Source organism: Mytilus galloprovincialis, chromosome 4 (genome assembly GCF_965363235.1).
Source record: "Mytilus galloprovincialis chromosome 4, xbMytGall1.hap1.1, whole genome shotgun sequence".
Lineage (NCBI taxonomy): Eukaryota > Metazoa > Mollusca > Bivalvia > Mytilida > Mytilidae > Mytilus > Mytilus galloprovincialis.
Window position 1 is genome coordinate 42,936,716 of NC_134841.1, and position 13,000 is coordinate 42,949,715.

Here is a 13,000-nt window from a genome sequence, read left to right on the forward strand (position 1 = left end):
GTTCTAATATGTTGGATGTACATAAATGTGAACATGATATCATGTATATAAAAATTCATTTAACGAAAACTTAATTTATTACATGATATTTTTTTTAATCCAACCAGAAACTGCTTTCTTTGATCTTTGATTAGTGTATGTCGAGGATAAGTTGATATACAATTATCTTACGCTATACCGGGGAATAGAAGGAATTAAATTTGTGTGGAAACAAAACACAAAGAGCCAGGTCTGGCATGAAAAGTGCTCAACATGATGAACTGTAAAAAGCATACCAAGTTGTCTTTTGGATCAGTCAAAAGGAGACCTGTCAGCATATCGTGTTTGGAGCAGAGCTGTCAGCAATTCTGGTTAATCAGACATGTCTTCAGAAATTGTAAAAGAAGACTTAAACAAACGTCTAGATCTGGTCTGTAGAAACCATGTCAACCGGAACGGATCAGTCCTAAATTGTAGACCTGGTTCTGGTCTCTTACCGAAAATATCAACCTGTGTTCTCTTCTGCATGAAGCAAAATAAAAACAAATATCAAAAAGACAAAAGACACCAAGTACTGATCTAAGAATACTTGTAGTTATTGAAAGCTTATTCAAGTCCAATTTCGACTAATAATTAAAACATGTTTCCCAGTCCAAAAATCATGGCAGTGTCAAAGTATAAGTATCGGCAGGGTGTAGTATCATACTTGTAAAAAACTGTAAAAGGTAAAATAAGAAAATTACCGAACTTTGAGGAAAATTCAGAACGGAAAGTCCATAATCAAACGGCAAAATCAAAAGCTCAAACACATCAAACGAAGGGATAACAACTGTTATATTCCTGGCTTGGTACAGGCATGTTCTTATGTAAACAATGGTGGATTAAACCTGGTTTTATAGCTAGCTAAACCTCTCATTTGTATGACAGTCGCATAAAATTCCCTTATGTTGACAACGATGTGTATGATTAAATAACGATAATGGAACACATTTTCCAACAACCGCACACCATAAAACTAAATCCGTTGGATATATACTGATTGATATTTTATTTTGGGAAACATTTTTTATTTATTATTCGAAAATGGCTTTGAACTAGCTGTGAGTACTCTTAGATCGGTAATTTGTGTCTTTTGTCTTTTTGATATGTTTTTTTTTCGGATTTGTTGCTTCGTGCACTTCTGATGAGTCAATCCCTTTCCAGTTGATTACTACAGTTATGTCTTATGTTCTGCTGTTACAGTTAAAATTAAATTTATCAAAAACAAAACCAATGTTACTACTGATTAAGACAATATTCTATGGTCTTACTACATTTTTAAATTGATGACCTTTAAGAATAAGATTATTCAAAGGATCAATTAGTTTACATTGGTCGTATCTAAATTTACGGGCTCTATAAACAACTTCCCCGTAAACATTTTAAACGATCTGATAACCCGTTTGTAATAAGGTTTCTACATATAGAATGGGGACAAGGAACATAAACTTCCAAAAAAAAAGGAAATGAAGTATTGTTCACAAACAGATAGCAGGTACTTGTTGCAACTAAACAGTAGACGAAAAAGTATGTAACTTTTGCATCAGACATAAAGAGCATAGTCACAAAAATTGGTTATTGTTCAACAAGATATATTTTTAATGGGAATTTTAAAGTTGAAAATCATGTCTCACGTGATGGCATTATGATTTTATTTCCGATACGGTAGTGTCACCTATATTCGTGGATGTAAGACTTTTCAATCGAAATGCGGTGAAACTTAAAAACAGCCATTTGTTTTTTATGTTGGCAATTTTACCTTAGAACTTCATTAAAATAATACAAATTAGTTTGATTCTTTCCGTTTCGTAGTTTCTTTGACCTACATTTCTAATATAAACAAATTGGCAGTGGATGCCAAGAACGTCACCTATTTTCGTGAAAAAAGTTCGTTCTAAAAAAAAAAGAACACGCAGTATGGAAGCCCAGTGGTGAGCATAAAATTGTAATATTATGTAAGCATGTTTTTGAACAAGTTCAGCAAAAATAATTACATTGTTTTAAAGACCAAGAATTATACTTTATATTTTGAAGGGAAAAAATCAAATCAGATTAAACAAATTATAAATAACAAATAAAACGAAAAAATGCTAATAACAATTAATTTTACTTACCATAAATTAAAAACAATGATCTTACAAGATACAGTTCTGTCAATTTTTCCCTTGGGAATCATGATTATTTTCTTTCCACAGAAGATCAAGTTCATATTTACAAAGTCACGCAAATGATCTCAAATCAAAAGTGTTCCAACTGTTAATTTTGAACTGGCAACAGTAAACGTTTTTAAATATGAATAAATGGAAGCAGTCAAACAATTAACAAATGTTTATCATTATTCTTCAGTTTCTTTTTGTTTGCAGGGTTACCCATTACATGGGCAGTGAAATTTATCTGACCTGCGAAGGACGGAAACATCACAGCAAAATTTAAGATAAGTCCAATGATCACATTGTAGAAATTCCCATTTGGCCTATTGTGTGAAAACAATGGAGACCCAATCCTGTAACTCCTTTGGCTGTCACATGTTGAAAACACAACACAATGTATCATCATAATCATCATCTTGATAATCTTCATCTGTAACTGAACCGTCAGAAACAACTATTGTATGTAGTCCTGATGGACATAGCTGTTGTGAATCTTGTTAATTCTGCTTTAATTTCTTGTGTGTGGTTGTTGAACTGGAAGAAGATGATGAATCATTTTGTTTACGCTTAATTGTTGTTGTTGGGTTTTTTTAACATTCTAGTCAATCTTGGATTTTGTTGATGAGTTGTTGGTCTTAGGCTTGGTCCTCGACTTTGACTGTTCAACATACTCCTTATTTCTTTACGTGTACCTGGTTCTATAATTGCCTTTCCTGCCACTATATTATAGATGGAACGTCTTTCCTTTGTTGGTGGATTTTTCTTTGACAAATGTGTTGATTTTGCAGTGAAGAAAGACTGATTTGTATTTTCATCTGTTTAATCTGTTTTTTTTTATCGGGAATTTTTTCAGCAACATACATCTGGATGTTTTCATTTTCCTGGTTTAATAATATTGGTTCTGCGTAGGCATTGATCTTCGAATTGGACATTAAATCAACAGGTTCTGTGTTGTCATTGATCTCTAAATAGGACATAAAATCAACTGGTTGTTCAGTTGTTACATTTTCAATGACAGGGATATCACCAGTTTTGTATTTTTCTCTGATTGGCTCTGTTTATGAATAGCATCAGAAATAGAAAACAAGGACTGGTCTGTAGCATCTCTATCTAACGGGTGAATACCAGACTTACGGAAAGCAGACTGCAAATTGGAAGGAGAAAGAGCAGAATTGTAGGATTTGCAAGCAATAGAGCACAAGTTGTATTTGTGGATTACTGTTGAATGGGTACGTTGAAATTGATGACATTCTGAACTGTAGATTCTGGCGAATGTCCAAAAACAACCAACATCCATGGACTGAAGAACATGGCTGGTGTGAGGAGGCAAAACATACAAGATTATTTTTTTCTCTACTGCCCAATCAATGATATCTGGTGTTATGTGAGTCATATGGAACGCCAAAACTGTCTTGTTATGACCATTTTCATTATATTATGTGCCTTTACCTTTATATGATGTGCACTTGTCATTATATGATATGCAAACACCTTTATATGATGTGCAAATATTCTTATATTATGTGCAAGTATCCTTATATAATGTCAAAACATCTTTTATGATGTGCAAATATACTTATATGATGTGCAAATGTAATTATATGATATGAAAATGTACTTATATTATGTGTAAATGTACTTATATGATGTGTAAAGATCCTTATATGATGTTCAAATGTACTTATATGATATGCAAATATCCTTATATGATGTGCTTTTTCCCTTATATCATGTGCAAACATCTTTATATGATGTGATTGTGTCATTATATTATGTGCTTGTAATCTTATATCATATGGTTCAGTTAACTTCATTATATGATGTAGAAACGTCATTATATCATCTGCTTTCATCGTCGTTATTGTCAAATAATTTAATTTTGGATGTAACGCGTCTTCTGATTGGCTGACATTATTTTGTTATGAGCCCATAGACATAATTAAGTCATGTGACCGAGACGTCATCAACGTTTTTTCATGGTTTTATACGGTTTAAAATGGATTTAGAATTAAATTATAAGAAATTACTGTAATATTTTTTCTGTCTATTCGAAATAACATAAAAAATGTGGTGCACACTGTAAAATAACCCGGTATGCTCGTTATTCAGTGTGCACCACATTTTTTATGTTATTTCGAATAGACAGAAAAAATATTACAGTCATTCCTTAATGAACATGACAACGATTCGAATGATTACTGTCTACGTCATAACTGATTCCGATCTGCTTCTGCGGAATTAATATATACCCGGCTCATACCTGTTGCTATCGTTTGGAAAATGATTTAAAAAGAGAAAAACCTTGACATGTTGGTACCTCGATTAAAGATGAAAAAAATTACACCAGATTTTGTTGGAAAATTGTTAAATTATGAATTGCAAAGTTTTGTTTTAATCGATGGGTCTACAATAATGAACATACGGTTAAAGTTATTAAATTAAAAAAAAAACAATTTTTTTTTATGCCATGCTCAATATATGCTCATTTTAAAAAGGGTATGCTTATATTTGACAATATCTTTATACCTAGCCTTCGCGTTTTTTCTATAAGAAGTTAAAACATAAATCCAGTATGTTCATTTTTTGTAAATTTTGTCTTGCTGATCATTTAAGCTGTGCAATATTCTCTCTATATATCTCTCTCTCTCTCTCTTTTCTCAAGATAGACACAAACATTGACAAAAAAATCGGACACTGATAGGATAATGACTAATATAATGGACCGGTCATTTGCAACCCCTATAAAGAGGAGATAGGACGAAATTAAAGTAGCCTTTAATTTCTAATTTATTTATTTTTAACAGATAGGTGGTGTTCAATTGTTTATAGTTATAGATTTGCCGCCGTATAATGTATTTATATATGGCGATGTGTTCGTCGTCGGTAAATACTTTGTTGCCAGACAATAACTGTTTGGGAATTAGGATCCAACACGGGACCAAAACAAGCAATTCTTAGGGATTTTTTATATGCTGAATCTAACAATATATTTAGATTTTTTATATTGGACAATATAATAGGTAAATGTCCAATTTCAACTTTTAAAAATCTTAGACCACATTCATTATGTGTCACAAACCTATGATGTGTCAGATATTTAATGATATCAAAATTCAGACCTGTATCAAGCTTGAATGGTGTGTCCATACTTTCCCTAAGTGTTCAGGGTTCGACCTACATTGTACACTCCCCCTGCAGTAAAAAAAATAATAGTTTTGACTCGAAAGACATAAATTTTTACGCCTCGCTCCGCCTCAACTGTTAAAACCTAAATCCTTAATTTAAACAATTTCTTCAAGCAGAGTATTTTTCATCTGAAGCTAGTAATATTGAAGACCATAACGTGCATATTTAGTCTTAGATGCATGATTTTTTATTAGTTGGTACTGGCTTTGAACTAGCTGTCAGTAACTGCGAGTACTCTCAGATATGTACTTAGTGTCTTTTTGATGATGGAATATACAAGTACCCGGAAACGTCCGCTCTGTGTTTTTGTTACATGTATTTTTATTTGTATCCATCTGATGAGTTAAGCCTTTTTCAACTGATTTGTATAGTTCGTTCTTATGTTGTATTGTTACGCCACTGTTTCAGGTTAGGGGAGGGTTGGGATCCCGCTTACATGTTTAACCCCACCACATTCTGTATGTATGTGCCTGACCCTTGTCAGGAGCCTGTAATTCAGTGGTTGTCGTTTGTTGATGTGTAACATATTTGTTTTTCGTTCATATTTGTACATAAATTAGGCCGTAAGTTTTCTCGTTTGAATTGTATTACATTTGTCATTTCGGGGCCTTTTATAGCTGACTATGCAGTATGGGCTTTGCTCATTGTTGAAGGCCGTACGGTGACCTATAGTTGTTTATTTCTGTGTCATTTTGGTCTCTTGTGGAGAGTTGTCTCATTTGAAATGATACCACATCTTCATTTATATATCCAAATTAAGTTCCCTGAAGTCGAAAACAACTTCAACACCTGAAGTTCTAAATCCACTATTGATGCGATATTTTAAACTTATAATGCAATTGAAATTTGATGCGTTTTTTTGTTATTTTGTTATTTCGAGCAAAAGTACTGAGAAATTTGTGTGTGATTGTTCGCTGGCGTTTTTTTTTTTTTTTGGGGGGGGGGGGGGGGGGGGGGATGAAATATTTATGTCTTTGGAACAGGGTCTTGATTGTTTTTTCCTATTTCAAGGTGTAGACTTGTAAATAATTAGAGTAATTCCCATGTTACCTCCCACGCCCTCACCACCAATGAAAGAAAATGACCATATAAACTATAATTTATTTATTTTTTAAATCTGTTTTTGTCTATACCGTTTTGCAAAGAAAAGGTTTCTCTATAGACAATTGGCAATAAAACAACAAAACTCATAAAAGCCAAAATTACCCAAAGGGGACTTTACTATAGAATATATTCAGACACATTGACATATTTGTTGTTTTTTTTTAATCTATTGTAGTTTTCAAGATAAATGCAAACTATTAAAAGCATTCGCCGTAAATCTTTACTTCAAAAATTTAAAACATAATTCTCTATCTGTAAGTCCACAATCAAATACTGGTGGTGGTCCAGACTTTACTTTGTCTATGGAGATGTGGCCCAATACACGGTATTCCAATGTCTGTGCAGGAAGACAATACTTCCTTGCAGCCTTGGCAACACTTAGCTTGATACAGATAAGCATTTGTCAGTTTTGTTGGTGAATATGACTTATATTTCTGCCTTTTAAGTTGGACCTGTAAATATCAATGAATAACACTTATAATGTTGTGATACACGAAACGTTTAACAAAACAAATAAATACAAAATAAATTTTTTTTTATTTTTTTTTTTATTTTTTTTTTTATTCAAGTCCTTGATACTATCCAGGAATCAACGTATGTTGAACTTAAATAACAAGAACTGTGCTAAATAACTCCTTTGAAGTTGATTTGATTAACAGAAATTCATCATTTATCGCTAAAATACATTGATACATAAAAGATTATGACACTGTTTGCGTTCCATTGATTTTTTTGGCTGAAAGAAAATCTCCTTTTTTGTCACGTGACGTTATTCATTAGAAGTAGAGTAACCAGACGACACTAGGAGTTTGGAATAGAGCTTTGGAATAAAGGTATCAAGGTCGATGGAAATTGGTTAAATTAGGGAATAAGTGAATCAGCCATTTTGCTAATTATATAAATAAGTAATAAGTCTTACCTTGCTTGAAACGACGAGATTCATTTTGTATGATGACGTTGTAGGGATATCCTATAGCAATAAAAACATGCCAATGATGACGTCACATCAATAACACACATGCGAAATATTTACGATTTCATAAGGAAGTCCACGATTTATGTATCCACAAAAGTATGTGACTAGACTGTACTGTTTATTCAAGTTTCAAATATTTGTAACGTTTTTTTAATTCTAACTGAATCAAGAAAGTACTATTCATTCCGAATTTTTGCCTGCATTAATAATGGCGATTACTGAACAGTGGACAATAATGCGAGATTAATTATTGCGATTTCCTGCATAAAAATCATGCTATTAAAATATAAATTGCAAGCAATCCTACCCCATTTTGGAAATGATAAAAACATCGCAAAAACGAAATTCAAAACGAAAAGTCCTTCAGTTTATTCAAGTTTTGAATATTTGTGAAGTATTTTTATTTTATTTGAATAAAGAAAGTATTGTAAGTTCAGACATTTTAGCGAACATTTATAATGGCAATTTTTGTCCTCAGTTTAGTTTAGTTCTATTAGACGTGTTAGAAAAGTCGATACTACTGGCGGCGCTCGTGTTGGATGGAAGATGAATACAATATGTGGGGACCATCTCAAAAAGAACAATTTTTTGGTACCGCTGAGATTAATCGTAAACTATAATATTTATTAAAGTACGCAGTAGAAGATCAAATTTACTTTTAAGAACCAAAACAGGTTAAACAAATGGTAAAAGGGTGTAGTCGTATAACTACGGAAGCCATAAAGGGACACATAAAAAAATCAATTAATCCGTAATCTCGGATTGATAATCTGTGATCACAGATTGCTCATCTGTGATCTCGGATTGGCAATCTGTGATCTCGGATTGCTAATCTGTGATCTCGGATTGATAATCCGTTATCTCGAATTGCTACTCCTGAACTGAATAACTATGACAATTCACTCATATTTTTTTATTAGATAATACAACTCGCATTTACTGAAAGCTAGCTCAAAGTCATTCACAACTAATAAATAATTCAATATCCATTTATACATACGGAAACCGTAACGGTTGTTATTGACTTTGAGCTAGCTTTCAGTAACTGCGAGTACTCTAATATTGGTACTTTGTGTTCTTTTGTCTTTTTGTTAGTTTTTTTTTGTGCTTCCTGTCAATATAATGATTCAAGCCATATCCAACTGATTTTTACAGTTTATACTTATGTTGTGTTGGTACAACTTACACCACTGTCCAAGGTAAAGAGGAGGGTTGAGTGCTCACAAACATGTTCAACCCCGCAATATTCTGTATGAACCTATCACACTCCAGATGCCTCTTATTTAGTGATTGTCGTTAGTTTCGAATGCGCGCACTGGTTGTAAACGGAAGATGTCAGAAAACAAATAGATACTCCCCAGGTCACCTGTTATAGGATTAGAAAAGGGGTCCACGATTTTTTTTTTTCCTCTATATATATCATAATCAAGCGTCTTTGATTAGATGGTAACTGTTTACTTTTCTAATGATTTTGATTTTTAAAAAAAAAGTTTGCAAGACATTCAAAGAAAAGATAAAAACGAAATTAGCTTTAGCTGACATTGTTTCCCGTAGTTACAATCTCATACCATATAACGGGCTTTCATTAATGTAAATCAATCGACCCTTCGTGCTCCCATTGCCATCGTTCAAAATAAAATTTGTCTGCAATTCCGACTAAAATGATTTCACCATCTCGCCAACGCAGTTAGAGGGGATCTTGTAACGGTACCGTTTGTCCGTCCTTCTGTCCGTCACACCCTTGTTAACACTCTTTACTCAACATCGTTCAGGATTTTGACCAAACTTGGTACATACCTAGTCCCTATGAATATCTAGAATCCTATTGATTTTCAAGGTCAAAGGTCAAGGTCACAGTTGGAATTGTAATATATTTAATATCCTTGTTAACACTATACTCATTATAGTTCGACATATTTTGACTGAACTTGGCATATACTTTACCTTATGAATATCTAGTACCCTATTCATTTTCAAGTTCAAAGGTCAAGCTCACAGTGGGACTTATAATTTCATTAACACCCTTGTTAACACTCTAGACACAACATCGTTCCGATGATTTTGACCAAACTTTGCACATGCTTAGTCCTTATGAATATCTAGAACCTTATTGATTTCAAGGTCATAGGTCAAAGGCCATAACCAAAGGTCAAGGTCACAGTTGAACTTATAAATTTCTAAAACACCCTTCAATCTTTTGCCTAGTACTGGGACTAATTTGGAGTTAGATTTCCTCCAAATCATGTAATCTTAGCTGACAAGCTTTCTGCAAACCGTGCACAAATTGTTTCACCATATGGGAGACATCAATTAAGACGGAAAACGCCGAGGGAAATGTAAAAAAATAAAAGAATGTCTGAGTGTCGTTTGTATGTTGAACAAGGAATAAGACATTTAAAGACGTTCATGGTCGTTGGAACTTTATGGAGACACCAATGCAAAGCGTGAACTAAATCAAATAGCTGAATTGTGTGCTGGACTTGTTTCGAGACAACTGAGTTATTTTTGTATTAAACAAATGCTACCCAATCATACAATGCTTATGTTATTAGGCAAGTGACCACAAATCCCAAATTTGCATTTTAAAATAAGGCATTGAGTTTTTATATTTTTGGAGATGACCCCCACATCTTATTGTATTCATCTTGCATTCAACACAAGCGCCAACAATATTATCGACTTTTCTAACATGTCTAATTATAATACATTCAGGTTTATGTGTTACTATTTTCTCAATTACAATCTCATGATACTTTTACCTTGCCATACTGGTTTCTAAAAAAAAATATAAAGTACGCTCAAAACAAAATGTAATGGATTTGCAACCTTAATTTCAATATATTTTTTCATTGTTTCACCCAAAAGATTGGAATATACTAAGACTTATTATCTAGTCCATTTTAAAAAAAATTGTAAAATTCTTCAAACCTTTCAAATTTATGTTCATCATATTGATAAAATATTAGGATGATCTAATCTGTACATTTTGTATAGAAATGCGAATTGCGTCAATGACAAGTTGAAATGAACATATTCTTTTAAATTGTCATTGTACACATAGTGTTTTTGCAGAATTAAAAAAATACAACAGGCTTATCAGAAAAGATGTTTACCATCGGTAACTTCTTAGTATAACACATTTTACAGCAAAACATCTCTTTTATAGTAATGATGTGGCTCATATCTAAATATATCAAAGGAACAATCATGGAAGGAAAAGATATTTTGAAAGCGTTTCCAGTTTGGCGTTGTATGCCAGAAGTTCGAAGCCCTATAGGAAAATATTAAGAAAAACCTAAAAAAAAAAAAGATGTATTTACTGGTATCCTTAAAAGGTTGCCATTTCATTTCTTCTCCTTTATTACAAATGTCGGTACCGGTCAATAGGTTATAACATAAAAATATTATTCCGGGCGGTAAATTGCCAAATTGTGTTTCTAAAATAACCTCCACCTAAAAGATCAAAAGTATGAATCCAAATATGTTAAACGCTTAATAGCATCAAAGCCAAAACGATCCTTACAAGCGTAAGGTCAACTTGAACTGAAGACGTTGCAACCTAATTTGTTAGAGGACATTATTAGAATTTAAACATGGTCAATTATATTATAGATGTAGTTCGGGCTTATTAGACCAAATTAACGTTATTATTCTTAAAAGCCTTTTAAATATACGCTCGAGAAAGAAGTTTCAGAAGCAAAAAACACAAAAATTATATGAGCATAGAAACCAAATGAAGCGAAATAAAACAATGAAAGCCGTTCTAAATATATTATACCATAGGGTATACAGACTTAGTTTTAGTAGAATAACGTTATGCATAATTTAGAAAGTTTGTAGTAAAATGTATAAAAATGTATAATAATAATATTGACGAATACTAGAGTACTGGCTCTTAGTTGAATGGTCCCATCGGTAACCAACACTAATAGCAGCGCAACTGGCCCGATGGTGGTAAAATAAACGTATATCAATTTGTCGCGCACGTGTGTTTAGTATAAAGTCAATGCAGTACGCCCAAAACAAAACGCTTGGAGGGGAGAGCTAAATACATCAAAAGTTTGCATGAGTAACCAGAGAGACCAACAAATGAACATTATAAGAGACGTACCTAATATTACGGGGCTTATTTTATTATCTTCCACATTTCAATATATGAACCGTTGAAGTTTGAAAGAAAACTGACAAATGCCACACATTCATTTAGCGCGTTAAAGATGACGAAGCCAACATGGGTTATTTATGATAGGGTTCATATTTCTTTTTTTTTGTTTGTGATGTGTCTGATTCCAGTAACGTCTATGAAAATGACTTTGGTGTCAATTTTTTTATCTGATCATTTACTTGGCTTTGAGCAACCCATTCCCCCCCCCCCCCCCCCCCCCCCGGGAATTGTGCGGTTCATGATGCATTTGCGTCTATGTCGCTTTGTTTCACATCGCCATGATTGTTGTAGGTTATGGTTTTTTTCTCGGTCTCATCCTGAAAACTGTTTGTATCCTTAATTTCAACTTTTCCGTTCTATGTCGTCTTTGGGTGTAGAATTTACAAATACCGATTATTTATACAGTTTGTAAGGTTTTGTCGTTAAACAAGTAACATCTACTATCATTTGCCTTTAGAAAAGTTCTAATCACAGAACCATATTTAGCGCAAATAATGAGTGGCACTAGAGTAAAAACTAATTCTGCAATTGTGTCGTAGCAGTAAATGCGATGTTATTTTTGTATAATTTAATGAATTTAGGAATAGTCGTTTATCTTGTTTCGAGTTTTTAACCGGATTTTTGTGACAAAAATGTCGGTTATTGATTTGGGGATGTACGGCGGGCGGGCGGTCGGGCGGGCGGTCGGTCGGGCGGGCGGGCGGGAATCAAATGTTGTCCGTGCATTAACTCATGAACCGTTCAACCAAAGCTTTTAAAATTTTAATATGTTGTTACTGACAACTAAATGAAGGTCAAGTTCAATAATGGCAATTTTGACTTTTACCGTTCAGGAGTTATGGTTCTTGAAAGATTGAAAAATGGAGTTTCCAGTCGTGTCCCTGCATTTACGCATGAACTGTTCTATCTAAGCTTTCCAAATTTTAATATGTTGTTACTGATGACAAAATGGAGATCAAGTCCAATAATGGCGATTTTGACTTTTACCGTTCAGGAGTTATGGTTCTTGAAAGATTGAAAAATGGAGTTTCCAGTTGTGTCCGTGCATTTACGCATGAACTGTTTTACCTAAGCTTCCCAAATTTTAATATGTTGTTACTGATGACAAAATGGAGATCAAGTCCAATAATGGCGATTTTGACTTTTACCGTTCAGGAGTTATGGTTCTTGAAAGATTGAAAAATGGAGTTTCCAGTTGTGTCCGTGCATTTACGCATGAACTGTTTTACCTAAGCTTCCCAAATTTTAATATGTTGTTACTGATGACAAAATGGAGGTCAAGTTTAATAATGACGATTTTGACTTTTACCGTTCAGGAGTTATGGTTCTTGAAAGATTGAAAAATGGTGTTTCCAGTCGTGTTCGTGCATTTACGCATGAACTGTTTTACCAAAGCTTCCC